This window comes from Mytilus californianus, unplaced genomic scaffold (assembly GCF_021869535.1).
Source record: "Mytilus californianus isolate M0D057914Y unplaced genomic scaffold, xbMytCali1.0.p SCAF_6, whole genome shotgun sequence".
Classification (NCBI taxonomy): Eukaryota; Metazoa; Mollusca; class Bivalvia; order Mytilida; family Mytilidae; genus Mytilus; species Mytilus californianus.
This window is the reverse complement of record NW_026262712.1, coordinates 22,903,242-22,922,761: the sequence shown is the minus strand read 5'-3', so window position 1 is coordinate 22,922,761 and position 19,520 is coordinate 22,903,242. Positions and strand designations below refer to the sequence as shown.

Sequence of the window (19,520 nt, the reverse complement as noted above, 5' to 3'; positions counted from 1 at the left end):
AAACAATTAATCATTGTGAAAGTTGTAAAACAAATCTAATGAAGCTTTTTCTAGGTTAGATGCCTACTTTAACAAATATTCATGTTTCATATGGTTTAGTGATGTATAAGCTTTTCTATTTTTAACTGGATTTTCTAAGGAAAAATTGGTTATTGATTTGGGGATGTACGGCGGGCGTGCGGCTGCCAAACAGTGTTCGTTCATTATCATGCAAGCGCTTGGATGAAATTTTTTCAAATTTAGATATGTTGTTTCCTGTATTTTAATGTAGGTCAAGTTTAATTTTCACAATTTCAGCTTTTCTCATTGTTGAGTTGTAGACCTTTCAGTAGCAAAAATTGATACTTATTATGTGATTGAGTTATATCCCCTTGAACAGAAATGGTGTAATTAATAAGTATATGTATAGATAGTCTATCAATGATTGTATCTGATCAATTGATTTTAGTCAGGAGTTGTCAAAAATTTCTTTATAACTATTTTTCTTTAAGACATGTGTGTTTTGAAGGTAGATGTCACAGTTGTTATGTGGTATTTTTATTTTTGTTGTGTGTGTTAATGTTTAATTTTTACTTGATATTATTTTCATTAGATAATAATCTATTTTCATTAAAGGATATATTTCATTACATTACATAGTGTAGATAAAGTTGTTGATATTGATAGATAATTTGCAGATCTATATAAGTTTGTGACAAATGAAAGAAAAAATATTGGGAACTATTAGTTATATATATAATGTTTGATTACACTAAGTGTTTTTAAATAATTTTCACCTGTTATCAGATAACAAAGCATGTGGTAAATATCAATCACACAATTATAATTGCATACCTGCCAACTTTTGAAAATGGCCATGGAGGTTTTTGTGCACGACACCATTTTTAAGGGTCAAATTAATTTGCGGCATTTTTTCGTGTGTTGATTTGGCTCAAGAGATAGTGACTGGCATGCTTCTTTTTTTTGGGTTGATGGTGCAAGATGAGGTTATAAACCTTCTTTTTTGAACTTTTTGAATGTTGTACTCTTTTTATTGTGATAAACACCAGCAAGATTACTTTATGTTTGTCTGATACATTGTAAAGAAATAAAAAAAGTAATCATTTTAATAATTTAATAACAAAAATACAACAATATATTATATAGATCAATATCACAAGATGTAATGTCAAACACAAAAGGTACTCAGTAATGATTATTAAAAGTACATGCACACATACAGCACTTCAGTTAAAAGTGTTTCAAAGTTTTTAAAGTTCATAAAGTTTAAAATGTTCAATTTTAAAAGCAACTATCTAATTATGTAGCACTACAGTTCAATATTTCACAAAGGTTGCACATTGGTTACTTAAATGTCACTTGTATGTTTTATGCACAGTCCTTGTTGTATGAAGAGCAAGCCTGCTTAGCTGTCTTGAGTTGTTCCTTTGTTGGCTAGAAAGTGTAGCATTTGCTGCTGGTGTTTAGCTTGACTGTCAGGAGGGCACATAATGTTGAATTGTCTAAGGATGACCTGGTGTCAGTCTGAATCTTCTTCAGCATTGAAAAGGTACGCTCACAGTCAGCATTTGAATTTGGAATGGTACGCACTGCTGAGACAATCTTGGTGAGAAGAGGAAACCTGGGTGTTCCTGTGATTCTGTTGGTCATCTTTGACACCTGTCCCCAGTACTGGTCTACTCTGGTTGATCCTAGAGTGTATGTAGGCAGTTCTGATGCTGGTGTGACCTGGTAGGTTGTGAACTCTTCTTCCAGTTGTTGAAGTAGGTGTTCTGGTACAACTGATGGGAAACGTCTAGCAACAGCTGTTACAGCTGATGAAGGGAGGTCACCTCTGGTTGATGGGTTCAGAAAGGCTAAGCCACAAACAACTGGGTCCTTGAAAGGGAACTTTGCCAACATCTTGGCCACAACTACAGTGTAGAAGTTTCTGACAGACCTATAAAAAAAGAAAATAATTAGTTTTTTGAAACAATTTTATTTGAAATTCAGTAAACAAAATTAATGAAGAGAACAATTTCTGTGTTATATGGTCTCTTGTTGAGAGTTGTCTCATTGGCAATCATACCACATATTTTTATATTTATAATAATTTTTTTAAGGTAAATTGTTTTTTATGTTGGCTGTCTCTCTAAAATATACTCTATATTTATTCTATTAATGTTTATTCAAACCTCTAGTTTATTTAAAATATCATTAACTTACTTGAAGAATCTTGCAAGGACTGATGGGCTGATGTCATCTGTGTGGTCTGCCATGTAAGTACGAGTATAAAGGCCAACTGCTAGGATGTTGTCTTGAAGCTGGTTGGCTGCATCACTATAGGGAACTGTTGTCAGGTCTTGGTGTGACTGGATGACTCTGGCTTTCACAAACTTGCCAAGGAAGGTACGCAATAGGACTGTCATCTCCTGGCTCAAGAAACCAATACGTGACTCATCAGCCTAAAAAAGTTAACAAGATTATAAATGCTGAAAGTAATCAGGATGAAAATGCATATATTTGACTGTAAAAAAGAGAATAAATCTATCATAAACATAAAGTCTTTTCTATACTCTGATAAAATATGTCTAATTGGCAATCATATCACATCTCCAACTCTGATAAAAATATGTCTAATTGGCAATCATATCACATCTCCATCTCCTTATTTTTGAATAAATGTTTCATGTACATGTACCAATTAATATTCTATTAAAGAATGTTATTTAAAAAAGTTCTTACTTGAATCATGGTGTTGAAGTGGTTCAGTGGTTCCAGTATAAAGCTGAGGAAGTGGTAGTAGAGGCACATCTCATGGTCACTGAGGTAGTTGGCACACCGCTTGATACGACCTAGCTTCTCCACCTCGTCATGGGAGTTGAAGTATGATGTAAGGGCTGACCAGTGGTGAAGTAGACGACCAACACACTTTTCCAAACTAAGCCATCTGGTGCTGCTGTGCTTGATGATCTTGCTAGGTTCTGTGTCTGTAAACTCTAGAAACTCTTTATACTTTTCTTTTCTGTTGGAACTGAAATAATAATTCTTATTATAATCATATTATAAATTCAAAACATTTCAGAAAAAAATGTGTACCACATCTCCATATTTTATATTAAAATATATTAAATATAATTTCATTATAAATTAACAGGTGTTGATTCCATAAGTATCATTTTTGTTGGATTGCTGTCTCATTGATATATCAAATATAATTTTATTATAAATTAACAAGTGTTGATCCTATAAATATCATTTTTTGTTGGATTGCTGTCTCATTGATGTATCAAATATAATTTTATTATAAATTAACAAATGTTGATCCTATAAATATCATTTTTGTTGGATTGCTGTCTCATTGATATATATCTTTTTTTTTATAAACAATTTTATCTTAATGTTACAATACCTGTGAAAGAAACTTCCACGAGGAGGTCTTCTACTGGCAGAGCAAGGGCCTTCACACCAGCAACAGTACAAAGGTTGGCAAGATGACACACACATCCAAAGTCAAACACAGCTGGACACTTTTCTTTGATGCCGGTTACTACTGAATTGTGTCTACTAGTCATTACACTACAGTTGTCGGACACAAATGACACCAGGTTCTCCCAGGGTATATTGTTGTCACTGAAAAAAAGAAGAGATAATATATACTTTTAAATCACAATTTACATGAACTTGTAATAAAAAAAATACAATTTCAGACTTCTATGTCATTTGGTCTCTGGTACGGAGTTGTCTCATTGGCAATTATGCCACATCTTCTTACTTTTATAAGTATTACTAAAATCAAAAATGAAAGTTAATAATTAGAAAAAACTTACACAAATACTTCTTGAAGATGGTCAAAGATGTTAGATGCTTTTCCTATATTACATATTGGCATGGCAAGGAATTTGGTTGTTGCTTGGTCAGTGAAGTAGCGAACTAGAATGGCAAGAGACTTGTCACAGTTGCGGTCGTTGCTCTCATCTATGGCCATGGAAACTGGTTTGGTCTGCAGGTCTCGGACAACCTCTTGATGAAGAGTAGGTGCAAGTGACTTCTTGTCTAATTGGAGTGAAAGTTTTTATTGAAAATTTTCTGTTTCCTAAGGGCTGTTGATGATAAGCTCTGTAGGACGGTATAAATATAGTTTGAAATTTACTGTTCATTATTATACATTTTGAAGATAATTACAGATGAGTTCAGTGATTTTGCTAGCGCTCGTCATTTTCGTCATTTACGAAACAGTTTTCTAAATGATGAAAGTATTTCAAATCAATTTCGTCACTTAAATTTGGAAAGTATAAAGATATTTTTGCATGAAAATACTATATATCTACCTGTCTTCATGTTTCTGACAAGTTTATGACCCTCAGCTAATTAAAGTTTACAACTGGTGTTAAAAGTTGTGATTACAGGTAATCCGCTGATCGCCATCAGATGGGTCACTAATCCAATAATTATTGATAAACCTCATAATTGACCATCATAATTATTTATCCCAGTAAAATCAGTCAGACCGGATTTCAATTTCAATATTTGTCAAACGACCACGATTTGCAGTTCGTTTATTGTTGTTTCGTCATTTGACAAAATTGTTTTCCCTCCGACAGTTTGTGTTTTAATTCCCAACGATCACATTTTGCAGTTCGTTTGTTGTAGTTTTGTCATATGAACATATTTTCGTCATATTTGATATAACTTTTCATCAAAACCTTTCGACAATTTGGATTAAAAAAATTGAACTTTATTCAAAACGTTAGGAAATATTTTCACGAGTCAAACAGGTGCTTCCTTTACTATGTACTGCACATGCGTGAAAGTATTCATATTAATTTATAGACACTAAAACATAAAATACAAAACCATTTAGTATCAAATTAAACGAGAGAGACAAATATATTCTTACTAAGCAACTTAATTTAAAAAAATGATAATTTACTGCCTTTTGTTAAAGGGGCACTAGCTGTCAAATTCATGTTCACCGATTTGACTCAGTTTTCATATTTGTTATATAACAATGTAAAACATTTATCCAAATTATAAAAAATCTAAAATAAACAATTTACAGGGCATGGGGGCGATAATATGTAAATTTAGCTTCGTTTTGTGTGTATTTTAGTCTAGACTCCATCTAATTAACTGTCAAGTTGACCTCACGCAAACCACCGATGCCCATATAAGGGATATAAACACAAATAAAGATATAAATAGATAGTGCAACTTGTGCAATTGGATTCTTCTAGGTCTATTTAATTTCATTTATAGATTAAAAATATATGTTAATCATCATTTTTACCTGTATAAGAATGATTTTTTTGAGGATCGAATCAGTCAATTAAATGAATTACCTTTGTTTACTTTCAATGTTGACATTCTTTTCCTTTAAATAATCAAACATGCACACAATTCATGCGTTATCCAACTCTATCTAAGGAGTTAAATTGAAGTTCACATGAATACGGATTCAATGAGGTCGAATTATTCACTTGCAAGTGAATAATTCATCATCAATATTTATTTGCTTATTTTGACAAAATTGGACAATACTGGCTGCTAAAAGCGAATTATTATTTCACTATTCCACTTTCATTAATGATTGAACAAAAAAAATCATATTTTGTAATTTTTTATATCTCGTAGCTAGTGCCCCTTTAGAAACCATAACTAATCCGTAGATGAATCCGGACTCATTCTGAATTTATTAATCACTTGTCACTTCCCATTTTCATTTCGTTTAAAAATAGAAAGTACAAGTGATCTTTTCTCGATTAATTTACAATTTAGTCATTAGAATCGTCCCAATAAGGATTGTTACAAATCCTTGTTTCCAACTTTAAAGAAATGAATTCCAAATATCGATTTAAATGTATGAACAAGGATAATGATTATGCAGTGAAATAGTCGTTACAAGTTCAATTATGCTGTGGTTTTAAAAAAGAGGCACCCAACTTTTGTTGATCAGGAATGTCCCCTGAAAATAACTGAAGTGAAATTTGACAAAATTATTTTCCCTCCGACAGTTCACGTTTTAATTCCCAACGATCACATTTTGCAGTTCGTTTGTTGTAGTTTTGTCATATGAACATATTTTCGTCATATTTGATATAACTTTTCATCAAAACCTTTGGACAATTTGGATTAAAAAAATTGAACTTTATTCAAAACGTTAGGAAATATTTTCACGAGTCAAACAGGTGCTTCCTTTACTATGTACTGCACATGCGTGAAAGCATTCATATAAATTTATAGACACTAAAACGTAAAATACAAAACCATTTAGTATCAAATTAAACGAGAGAGACAAATATGCATAGCTAGTAATATACGTCCTTGATTCCTTGCTGTTACCTAAAACAAGGTTGATTTTCATCTCGCGCAAAAGTAACTAAAGCCATCAAAATCCTAGCTGAAACCCTGGATAAGTTTTATAGATTTTTAAAAGACATTGTATTAATGGTAAATGATATCTTTTCTTTGGTAAATTGCTTGAAGAATTTTGTGTTAGGTTTGTTTGTTATTCTGTATAAACTAATTTTCTGAATGCTATATATTTTTTTTGATGAATCGAACTCCTTTAAAAACTAAGCTTATATTGTCTAATAATAAACATTTTTTTTTTTTATTTTGGGCCCAGTTTTCAAGTTAGTCCAAATCAGTGTCCAAAATTAAACTTGGTTTGATTTTAACAAAAAATTAATTCATGGGGTTCTTTGAAATTCTGAATCTAACCATGTATGTAGAGATTTTGGATTTTGGGCTCCCTTATCAAATTGGTCGTCATTGAGATCCAAAGGGTCCTGAATTAAACTTTTGTTTGATTTCATCAAAAATTGAATTCTTGGGGTTCTTTGATATGCTGATTCTAGCAATGTACTTAGATTTTGGATATTGGACCATAATAGGTAAATGTCCAATTTCAAATTTTTCAGTTCTTTAACCACACTCATTTTGTGTCACAAACGTATGCAGTGTCAAATATTCAATCACAATCCAAATTCAGAGCTGTTTTAAGCTTAAATGTTGTGTCCATACTTGCTCAACTGTTCAGGGTTCGACCTCTGCAGGAAAATTTAGTTTGCTGTCTCTCTGACAGCCTCTTGTTTTTCTATTATTTATATTCATATATGCCTTTATTACAGTCACAAGTCAGTACTTGCAACAGATGAACTCACAACAGTTAAAAGAAATTTACACTCACAAGGTGTAGAAGTTGACCAGGAATTTGTAAGTACACTTAGTTTTGAATAGTACCATAGCTTTATAGTTTTCATGTAAGTTTTCATTATATCCTTGTGAAGAGTCAAACTGTATATATTTACCTATGAACATTCCTAATCATCTAATATCAATTAACACCATTCAGACTTGAGTAAAATTGAGAATGGAAATGGGGAATGTGTCAAAGAGACAACAGCCCGACCATAGAGCAGACAACAGCCGAAGGCCACCAATGGGTCTTCAATGCAGCGAGAAACTCCCGCACCCGAAGGCGTCCCTCAACTGGCCCTTAAACAAATATGTATACTAGTTCAGTGATAATGGACGTCATACTAAACTCCAAATTATACACAGGAAACTAAAATTAAAAATGATACAAGACTAACAAAGGCCAGAGGCTCCTGACTTGGGACAGGCGCAAAAATGCGGCGGGGTTAAACATGTTTTTTGAGATCTCAACCCTCCCCCTATACCTCTAGCTAATGTAGAAAAACAAACGCACAACAGTACGTACAGTAAAACTCAGTATAAGAGAAGTCCGAGTCTGATGTCAGAATATGAAACAAAAGAAAATAAACAAAATGACAATAATACATAAATAACAACAGACTACTAGCAGTTACTGACATGCCAGCTCCAGATCTCAATTAAACTGATTAAAAGATTATGTCTTCCTCATATGAATATCAGGCACAATCCCTCCTGTTAGGGGTTTAGTACTCTACTTTATGTAAGACAAAGAAGGAGCCTTTATTTATTCTTAAATTTTATTGAAATTTTCACTTTTTAAGTTCCAAGATTTCTCAGTAGGTCCTTTGAATTAATACTTCAATAAAAAAACAAGTACAGTTTTGATGTCATGATGTCACAGAAAAGGAATTGAGTAAAACAAACTTCTTTCATGTTTTTTTATGTGCTGATCGAGAAAATGCAATATCAAATACTTAATTTTTCCACAATGTCTGTTATAATGGAAATCCACTCCCATATAATTGTTTATTCTCCTTTTGATAATTTTTTCCTACTACTAAGATGATAATCTATGCTTTCCATAGTCTAATAAAGTATATTTAGAAATATAAAAAGTTAAGTATAAATGTAATTCTGTTTCAATAACTATTTTATTGTTAATATTAAAGTCATATAATACTTCAAATTTTTAATTTGAAATACTGGAATTGCAAAGTTTTATAATAAAACAAATGTATGTGAAACCGGGAGGAAATAGGCATGAGTATAACAAGCACTCGGTTGTAAATGTATGTAGATTCTTTTTAAAGGTCTAAGGTGAACTCAACAAAATAATGTAGTCGCATATAAAGACCTTTCATCTTATCAAAATATTCAGAAATGTACTGCTATTGAATTATTGTCTTCCCATACTCGCCAATATTTTTCCTTTTGCAGAACATTATAACCACAAGAAACTCATTTCATATGACTTTAAGGTTTCGATCGCAAGGTGAATTTTTTACGAAAATTTGCATACAAGCTATTTTTCACCTAAGCAATTCAAATATGTAATAAAAAATATACCTTCATGTGCTACTTTAAGAGATAAATAGGGTCTAAATTTTAGACATTAACTTAAAATGTCCCTTTTTTGGACATTCCTATCCTTTGTATAGACATACCTAACTTTTTTGTTTCAAAAGATAAACACAAACATATTTTTGTAAAAACATTTGGAAAATCTTCTTTACATAAGTATGCTCTAAATTTGTATAACAATTCTTTGGAAATAATTTTTATCAAAGTTGTAGGATTTTAGAAAAAAACATAATTTTTTGCTGTATATTTATATAATTTAAAAAAATTTCATTGGTGACTTTTTCATAATAACTTGTACAAAAAATCTTCATACGTAATCAAACCTAATGTCATTTTAAAAAAGAGGGGTTAGTGAACTCGTTTTCAAGTTAAATCAGTCAAAAATGCATCTTTTCCTGATATGTCACAGTTTGACATTGGGAAAAAATAATATTTTGCGTTAGCAACGTCATTACCTCCCCTGTTACTGTATCATATGCCCTTAAAAAATCTTAATGTTAAATTGACATAGCTCGGTAAATCTTAGACAAAGGACTGAACTTTAAATCCTTAAGTTTCAAGATCTTTTAACTATGGATTAAAATGAATAAAAAGAATAGGTACTAATATTGCTGCGTATACTTTCTATACATTATGTATACATTACGTATACTTTCTATACATTATGGGGATACTGTAAATTCTGAAATTATTGCGTGCATTTATTATTGCGATTTTTGAAGAAAGAACAAAAATGTGAGATTTATTATTGCGATTTCAGAAAAACCTGCATACAAGTATATGCATCAGATATCAAAATGCGAGTTCTTATTATTGCGATTTTCAATTAGTCGCATTATTCGCAATAATAAAAACCTCACAATAATTTCTGAATTTACAGTAGTAATATTTTTATTGATAGATTAAAGAAACATGCATGGCACCATGTATACAGACAACATTTTGTAAAGAAGTCCTTGTCACAGGCTCAGGAATGTAGAAAAGGCTTTTATTATTATAAAGAAGGCTTCTCCAATTCTGGGGTGAGTAATGCACAATTAATAAAACAATATAAACTGTTGGGATAATCATATTTCTTGCATTACAGAAATCGTAACAAAGAAGGCAAAACAAAGCAAAAAGGTTAATTGTGAAAAAATACAAATTTCTCTTTAACATGGGAAATGCACTGTTTCATAATAGGTAGAAATGTATTAACCACAACCATGTTTACAATCAACATCAATTATTAGTATATATTCATAACAACACACATTACGATTTATTGTACAAAAATGTGCAAATTTCTGAAGAGAAGAAATAAGGATGTCTATTTTGGTTCTATTGTGTTGTTTATTATAAGGAAGATAGCATACGGCTGTATTATCAATTTTGTCTCGCCTTGACGGAGTCAAAAAGTGTGACATAGGTATGCTATTTCTGGTGTCGTCGTTGGCGGCATCGTCAACAATGTATTAGTTTGTGATTAGGTCTAGTTCATGGTGAACCACTAGTGGTAGGTCAATGATATTTGGTATGCAATTGTATTAGCATTGGCACATCTCATTACCATGGAGATTATTTGGCCCCGCCCCCTCAGTCAAGGTCTATTGACTTTGAAACTTTGCTTAGTTTACATGTATTAGTTTGTGATTAGGTCAGTTTATGGGGAACCGCTAGAGGTAGGTCAATGATATTTGGTATGCAGTTGTATTAGCATTGGCACATCTCATTACCATGGGGATTATTTGGCCCTGCCTCCTCATTCATGGTCTATTGACTTTGAAACTTTTGCTTAGTTTTCATGTATTAGTTTTTGATTAGGTCAGTTTAAGGGGAACTGTTAGTGTCAGGTCAATGATAATTGGTATGTAGTTGTATAAGCATTATCACATCTCATTTCCATGGAGAATACTTGGTCCTTACCCCTCATTCATGGTCTATTGACTTTGAAACTTTTGCTTAGTTTACATGTATTAGTTTGTGATTAGGTCAGTTTAAGATGAACCACTAATGTTAAGTCAATGATATTCAGTATGCAAAAGTATTGGCATTTGCAAGTTTCATTTCCATGGAGATTATATAACCCCACCCCTTAATTATGGTTCATTGACTTTGAAACTTTTACATAGTTTACAAGTTAATGTTTGTGTTTAGGTTTGTTTGAAGGGAACGACTTAAGAAAAGTCAATGGTCTTTGGTTTGCAGTTGTATTAGCATTGTCACATCTCATTTCCATGGAGATTGTTTAGCCCTGTACCTTCAGTCATGGTTCATTGATTTTGAATATTTGCATAACTTACATGTTAAAGTATATTGCTATTTTAATTTCAGCATTTGCATTATCAAAATAACAAATAGGCGAGACATATCTCTGTGTTAACAGTTTATTTATCTTTTCTTTACAGTTGGATTGTAGTGATGTTGTTTTATTTTGGAGATTACATAGAATGTTACAAGTAACCAGCAATGCTCTGAGACAACAGGTTGTAAATAATGAAGGTATGTACAGATATTTGGATTGCTTTATGTTGTAATACGTACTTTTGATTCAAAATCAATACAATTCTGTAGTTCAGTTGGAACTAGAATGATGTTATCATTGAAACATAAGAAACCTGTCATTATTTTTCTGTTTTTTACTGATGAAGTTGAAATGATATAGTGTGAGGGAGGCTTGTGTCCTATGGACACATGTTCTTGTTTAATTAATCTATAAGTTTGTAGACGTAAGTCACATCTGCCATTCAAAATTTTAATCCTGGTGTTTATTTACATCAATCTATTTAGGATTTTTGTGATTTTAAAACTCCTCTATATTCAAACATTGTATATATTACAGCTAGAGGATTAGAACGAATAATAAAAGAAGTTTTAGAAGAATATAGTGAAAATAAAAACACTTTAACGACATTGTTAACAGGAAGGAAAGTTACGCTTGCTGAAGAATTAAGTAAGTTGTGTATGTTTGTATGGTGGAGTTTAATATATTTTTTATGCCCTCGCCATGGCGGAGGGGGCATTAAGTTTTACCTTTATCGGTCTGTACGTATGTCCCAAAATTGGTTTCCGTTCTCTAACTTTAGTTTGCCTCTACCAAATGTTATGAAATTTATACACAATGCTTATTACCATAAAACACAGAGCAAGTTTGAATTCTGGTGGCATCACTTTTACCGTTCTAGAGTTATGCCCCTTTACAAATGAAAAAATTGCTGAATTTTTCATTTTGTCTCTAACTTTAGTTTACCTCAACCAAATGTTATGAAACTTATAGACAATGCTTATTACCACAAAACACAAATCAAGTTTCAATTTTGGTGGCATCACATTTACCGTTCTAGAGTTATGCCCTTTACAATTGCTGAATTTTTCGTGTCCGTTCTCTAACTTTAGTTTGCAAATGATATGAAACTTTTAGTCAATGCTTATTAAAACAAAACACAAATCAAGTTTGAATTTTGGTGGCGTCACTTTTACCGTTCTAGAGTTATGCCCCTTTACAAATGGAAAAATTGCTGAATTTTTTGTTTCCATTCTCTAACTTAAGTTTGCCTCAAACAAATGTTATGAAACTTATAAACAATGCTTATTACCACAAAACTCAGATTAAGTACAAATTTGGGTAGCGTCACTTTTACAGTTCTTGAGGTATGTCCCTTTATAACGTTATATGGAAGCGGGGGCATCATTTGTGTCCCATGGACACATTCCCCATTAATTAATATACTGTGAAAGTTAAAGACAGCCAGGCCAGTTTTTATGCCCCCCTACCCCCTTTAGCTGAGGGGGCATTAAGTTTTATCCTTGTCCGTCCGTACGTACGTCCGTCCATATGTCCCAAAGTTGGTTTCCGTTCTCTAACTTTAATTTGCCTAAACCAAATGTTATGAAATTTATATTCAATGCTTATCACCATAAAACACAGATCAAGTTTGAATTTTGGTGGCATCACTTAAACTGTTGTAGAGATATGCCCCTTTACAAATGGAAAAAATGCTGAATTTTTCGTTTCCGATCTCCAACTTTAGTTTGACTTAACCAAATGTTATGAAACTTATACACAATGCTTATTACCACAAAATACAGATCAAGTTTGAATTTTGATGGTGTCATTTTAACCGTTCTAGAGTTATGCCCTTTACAAATGGAAAAATTGCTGAATTTTTCGTTTCCATTCTCTAAATTTAGTTTGCCTCTACCAAATGTTATGAAACTTATACACAATGCTTTTTACCACAAAGTACAGATCAATAACAATTTTGGTGGTGTCATTTTAACCGTTCTAGAGTTATGTCCCTTTACAAAAGGAAAAATTGCTAAATATTTTGTTTCCGTTCTCTAACTTAAGTTTGCCTCAACCGAATGTTATGACAATTATACACAATGCTTATTACTACAAAATACAAATCAAGTTTGATTTTTGGTGGTGTCACTTTTACTGTTCTAGAGTTATGCCCCTTTACAAAAGGAAAATTGCTGAATTTTTTGTTTCCGTTCTCAAACTTAAGTTTGCCTCAACCAAATGTTATGAAACTTATACACAATACTTATTACTACAAACCTCAGATCCATAACAAATTTGGGTATCGTCACTTTTACCGTTTTTCGGTTATGTCCCTTTATAACTTTATATGATATGCAAGTGGGGGCATCATCTTTGTCCCATGGACACATTCCCCATTTATTTTTTATTTGTTAAAATAAGCCAAAACACCAAGATAAACTTTGGTATGTGACCTTTTGCAAGGTCAAATCTCTGACTCTATCCAACAACTGATACTTTTTTCTATATGACAGTTCGAATTTTCATCCTATTGACCCAATTTGCTGAACCTCTCCGATTGGTTTGTTATTCAATGTATTCTTCTGAAATATTTTCCCCTAAACATTGAAGAAACAACAATGAATTAATCAGTCAAGGTCATCTTTAGGAAGAACATTTTTTACAAGTCTTGAGTGGAACAACCAATGAAAGTTGACACAAGCTCTTTTAACTACTTGAAATTATGAATGTATGTCACTTGTCAACCTGATGTTGATATCTGTTAGATTTGCATGGTCAGAAATGTAGTGTTTTAATGGTAATAAGCAACAATGCTAATATAAGCCAGTTGCATTAGAATAGAAAAGAAGGAATATGATTGGAGAACTCTTTTCAGAATGGGAGAATGCTAAAAATTACTCTTCAAAATACACGGGGAACGAATTTGAATTTTGAAATGGTCTATTATGGTAAAGATTCAGTATTGTATATAAGTGACGTAAAAATTTGGCACAACATTCCTGCAGTTTAATCTGTATTTATATTTTTACTTTCAGAAACAGTCGGACAGATTCAAGAAAAGTTAGAAGAATTCATTCAAGCTCTAAATAAAGAAAAATAAAACCATTAAAAGACATAAGAATATCTGTGATCATATTATAACTGGTGTAACTAGTCCATGCTGTTGATATAAGAACTCTTATAAATGTGCAGTTGGTTGTTTGTTTCTCCACCAATCGATGCATGATATTTACTTATCAAATCAATTTTGGTATACATTTTAATACATGGACATTTTATTTGATCATATTATAACTGGTATAACTAGTCCATGCTATAGATATAACATCTCTGATAAATGTGCAGTTGTTTGTTTCTCCACCAATCAATGCATGATATTTACTTGTCAGATCAATTTTTATACCCCACGCAACGAGTTGCGGAGGGTATAATGTTTTTGACTCGTCCGTCCGTCTGTCTGTCCGTCCGTCAGTCCTATTTCTTGTCATCGCAACTCCTCTCAAACCACACAACAGAATTTCACGAAACCTTTTTAGATAATAAGGACATACTATGTAGTTGTGCATATTGACAGGAAATTACGATTCAATTTGTTTTCTAGGAGTTACGCCCCTTTGAACTTATTTACTTTAATGTACTACTGCAACCTTTTGTCATCGCAACTCCTCTCAAACCACACAACAGAATTTCATGAAACCTTTTCAGATAATAAGGACATACAATGTAGATGTGCATATCGACAGGAAATTACCATTCAATTTTTTTTCCAGGAGTTACGCCCCTTTGAACTTATTTGCCCAATATAATACTGCAACCTTTTGTCATCGCAACTCCTCTCAAACCACACAACAGAATTTAATGAAACTGTGTATATGATAAGGACATACTATGTAGATGTGCATATTGACAGGAAATTATGATTCAATTTTTTTTTCTTACACTTATTTTATTTCTCCAATGACAATGTGGGGACGTGGGGTATGTGAGCGCGCTCACTAAGGTTCTTTAATGGTGTAAATTTTTTCACATGTACATTTTATGGTAAATGTAAATATATTTTTGTTTTTGGCATTTTTCAACCGTTTTCTTGCGCATTGATTTGCATGCAATATATAACTTCTGGTCAAATTGATCAATATCTGTGACATAAAAAGTCCTGTGTATATCTTTGTTGAGTACATTCAGTGTAAAGACTTTATCAAGATGAAGACCAACAATGGAATACTAATTTCATCTATTTGTTATTGTAAATTCTGAACTCTTTCAATATCTTTTTATTGCATTAATTGTGATGGAATTATTTTCGCCAAAAAAATGGCATTGTAAATTTTTAAAGCATTATTGATATGTAGGATTTCACAGTTATAAAATCACAACAATAAATTTATTTTTAATTTAGTTGTTAAAATTCAGTCTTTTTTTATAACATGTGTGTCATTATTTTTTTGTCATTTAGAGTTCCTTCATTCCCGACAATTGATTGATTGTTGGTTGCTAAACGTCCAGTGTCAAATATTTCATGCATATTCAGGACAATTCCCGACAAATAAGTTAGGTACTAACATTACTGTAATGAATGTTCATTCCATAATATATTCAACTGATTTGCATGTGAAAGAATCTTATTTCTCAACTGTTTCCTAATGTTTATTTATTTTCTTCAACTTTTAAATATATTTCTAAATGAGTTATGGAAAGTATAGCGTTAGGTACATGTTCTGCTAAGTGAGGAATCTTTATGCCTTTGCAAATATTCATTGTCTGATTATTCAGAAGTGACAATTGAAATAATGGAATGAAGTGGCATGTCTACAGTAGAAAATTGAAAATGAAAATTTGTCCTAAGAAATTTTTCTGTGAGTTTTTTGGCATTGTTACATGTTAGGGTTTTTGCATATGTTTTTATGTATTATGAGATAAGTGTATATACATTTACATGGTATATTATGCAAAATGGAATTATTTCTTTTTTAATTTCTTAACCATATGTTGATGGACAACATATTTCTTGAGACAAAATGTAAAGTTAGTGTTTGCATGCTTCATATGCTGTTGTACAATATATTAGGAAAATGAAACTACTGACTTTAAGCTAATCATGCTGAGCAAAGAATTTGATCCAAGCTAAATAAAGAATTGACAATTTTCAACCTTAACTAATTACAGAAGTGTAAGGGACTTGTTCAGATGATAATTGCCAAATGTATTATGTTTATGTATGATCAATGTTAACTGTTTATTTACTGGTAATTGTGGTGCATTCTGTCTTTCATTTGCAGACATATGTAAAATAAACAAGTAATTATAACCTGCTTTATCTTCTTTCTATCAACTTAGTGTTTATTTGTCTAGAATTCCACAGTTTAAATAGGAATGTCCTTTTAAATGGATTTGTTACTTCTATGTCATTTGGTCTCTGGTGGAGAGTTGTCTCATTAGCAATCATATCACATCTTTTTATTTTTATATTGTGAGGGTAGGAATGAACTTCTGGGATCCCCCCACCATCAATATTCAGGTTTACATACATCAAATAGATATACAATTATAAATGACCAATGACTGATGTCTTAAGATGAAACTTCCCTTTCCTACTTTCCCATGTTCATTATTAATGGAGGCCAATCATTATGATAAAATCAATTTGTAAACTATTAACCTTCACCTTCAATATCTGACCTCTAAAAACTTTGTTGTGAAGTAAACGTTAGTCAGACAAGGTCATCCAACTTTGACCTAACTTTCACACTTTTGATCACATATTATTTTTGTCATTTATAATTATAAGAACTGGTAATACACAAAATATATTTGGTTTGAAAATTTATCATGTGGTGTTTCTTGACCTTGATCTCATTTCAATGTTTACACTATTCTTAATTCCTTTAAACCATTGTCAGATTCCCCATTGTTATCCATTAAAAAAAGGAACGATACTGACTTTTTTGCCTTCTATAAAAGGTAAAATAACAAAAATACTGAACTCTGAGGCAAAATCAAAAGCTCAAACACTTCAAACAAATGGATAACAACTGTCATATTCCTGACTTGGAACAGGCATTTTCTTATGTAGAAAATGGTGGATTAAACCTGGTTTTATAGCTAGCTAAGCCTCTTACTTGTATGATATTCTGATATTTACTTGTTATTGAAGAGTTTCAAAGTATGTGCTTTTCTAATTGAATTTGTTATCACTCTTGTTCATAGCTGTAATATCAACATACCAACTTCAAGATGTCTGGTTGTTTGTGTTGTTTGGTTGCTGTCTCATTGATATTTACTCCTTATCTCCTTTTACTTATTGTTACATTTCTGTAACTCTACATAAAAATTTTAATGAGAAAAGATAAGTGAAGGCGTAGAACCTCAAGTTATGGACCTAGTTAGGAAGAACATACAAGAAAGTTATAGAAAAGAAAGAAAGGGGTATCAGTACATGTATAGCAAAAAATATAAAAAGCACAGGACAACACTTATTGCTGGTCTCCATCTCAAAGTTACAGTGAGGGCTTCAACACAGAGCAAAATCTCTCACCACACTGCAAGTAAGAGACAGTCCCTAGCACAAGTTTGAGTGGAATTCTTTGCAAACTGATGATCATGCCACAACTGTGAATAGTAGAACAAAGCCATGGTGTTATACCAATGAAATAAATATGGCAAAGAAATCAAACATATGCTGCCATAATCAAACCTGACAATCACACTGAAGTGTGCATAAACATAAGCATTTAGACAAGAAGTCTCATTGTGATAAATGTTGGATAAATTGTCAGGAAATATTGTATGTATATATAATACATAGATTTAAAACAAAATAGTTTCTATGCAAAAATGGAACTTCCAAAATATGTAAAATAATTTGTTAATTTTGGTTACAAATGAAAAATTTCAAACAGAGAGCCCTTTTTGGATATATGTTTGATGAACAGGTATTGTTTTGAATTTGACATGAAATGAATGCTACTTTATTAAAACTTACCGGTAATTGTTATAGCTGTGTTTGCTTGAAATTGCATATTTAACATAGAAAACAAAGGGGCCATGAATAAGTCATTTTTCTCCTTAAGTTATGAAAATTACATAACATTCCAGCAGCCTCAGTATATGGAGTATATATCTACCAGAGTTGAAACAATATTCCAGAGCTTTCGTTTCCTATCACAATACTTGATAGAGGGTTTTAGTGGAGTTTGTGTTGCTCAGTCTTTAGTTTTCTATATTGTGTTTTGTGAACTGTTGTTTGTCTTTTCATCTTTTTTGTTTTTGTCATGGCATTGACAGTTTGTTTTAGATTTATCAATACAATTTTTTTCTTTGGTATCTTTCATCCTCCGAACAGTATATAAACTAACAATGAATTCATTTTGAAAGATCTTTTGGAAAAAGAACTACGGATCTAAGAAACTGCAACTCACGGAGGACTCATGACATTATTTGAGTGTTCACAACTTGGATAGTTTTATAGTTAAAATTCATACCTAAAAAAAATGCAAGGCATTAAGAGAACTAACTTAAGTGCACAAACCTTTAAAACTTACCAATTTGAGTGTAGTAACAGAAATGGATTAAGTGGGATCATGGGGCCTGCTCCCTCCTTTTATGGAGCTATATGTATGGTTAATGCAGATGGATGATTCGATCCCCCCTGTTTTTGAAATCCTGGATCCCCAACTGAGTAACTCAGTAGTAGGTTTAATGTTAAAATCGAATCTACTTGAACAATTATGTTTGAATAACAGGTTCAGTTTTGTCTATATATTGTCCTGATCTAAGGAGCTGTTGGTAAAGGTCAAATGTGATGTCAGGGGACAATTCTTGAATAATATTGAAGGTCTATATTAAAATTTGACACTATGACCCACATTTTGTACATGAATGACTGGTTACATAACTTATACATAAATATTGGACTGTTAGATAGACCTTCGTAACCCAGCCACCATCTTTATAGGTTTCAAGATTATATGCATAATGAATCAAGCTCGGTTAATTTAGTCAACCATCTGACTTTTAGTTTTTTTATGTTGTGCTGTTACACCACTGTTTAGGATAAAGTTCTCACAATATACAAATAAGGAGAAATGGTAGAATTGCCCATGAGACAAAGAGTTTATTACTGCCACATTCTTTAGTTGTTTGTCCAAAGCCTAATAGTAGATCTTAGTAGTCTATAATTGTTGGTTGCCATAATATTTTTTTAATGTCGATCATTAGCTTCAATCAAGTCATTAGTTTTCTCTGATGTATTTTTTCAAGTTTTTTTTCTCTGGCTGTAAAAATACAGCTTACTATATTTGGTATGAATTTTTTCTCATATTTTAAGGCTGTGAGGTATTGGGGGGGGGGGGGGGGGGGTCTTCCTATATGAAGGTTACATATATGTAGACAATGCCGATTGAATTCATTTTTTTGAATGTCAAAAATATCAATGGGGGTGTAATTTCAGATAGGTTAAATATATCAATGGTTAGAAATTTATATGTACATGGTTTATAAATGTGAATTAATG

At 32.0% G+C, this 19,520-nt stretch overlaps 1 pseudogene; it reads left to right on the top strand.

Moving 5' to 3' along the window:
- LOC127705608 (dynamin-like 120 kDa protein, mitochondrial) overlaps positions 1 to 16,316 on the top strand; it is a 74,923-nt pseudogene extending 58,607 nt beyond the window's left edge.
- The last annotated feature ends 3,204 nt before the right edge of the window (positions 16,317 to 19,520 follow it).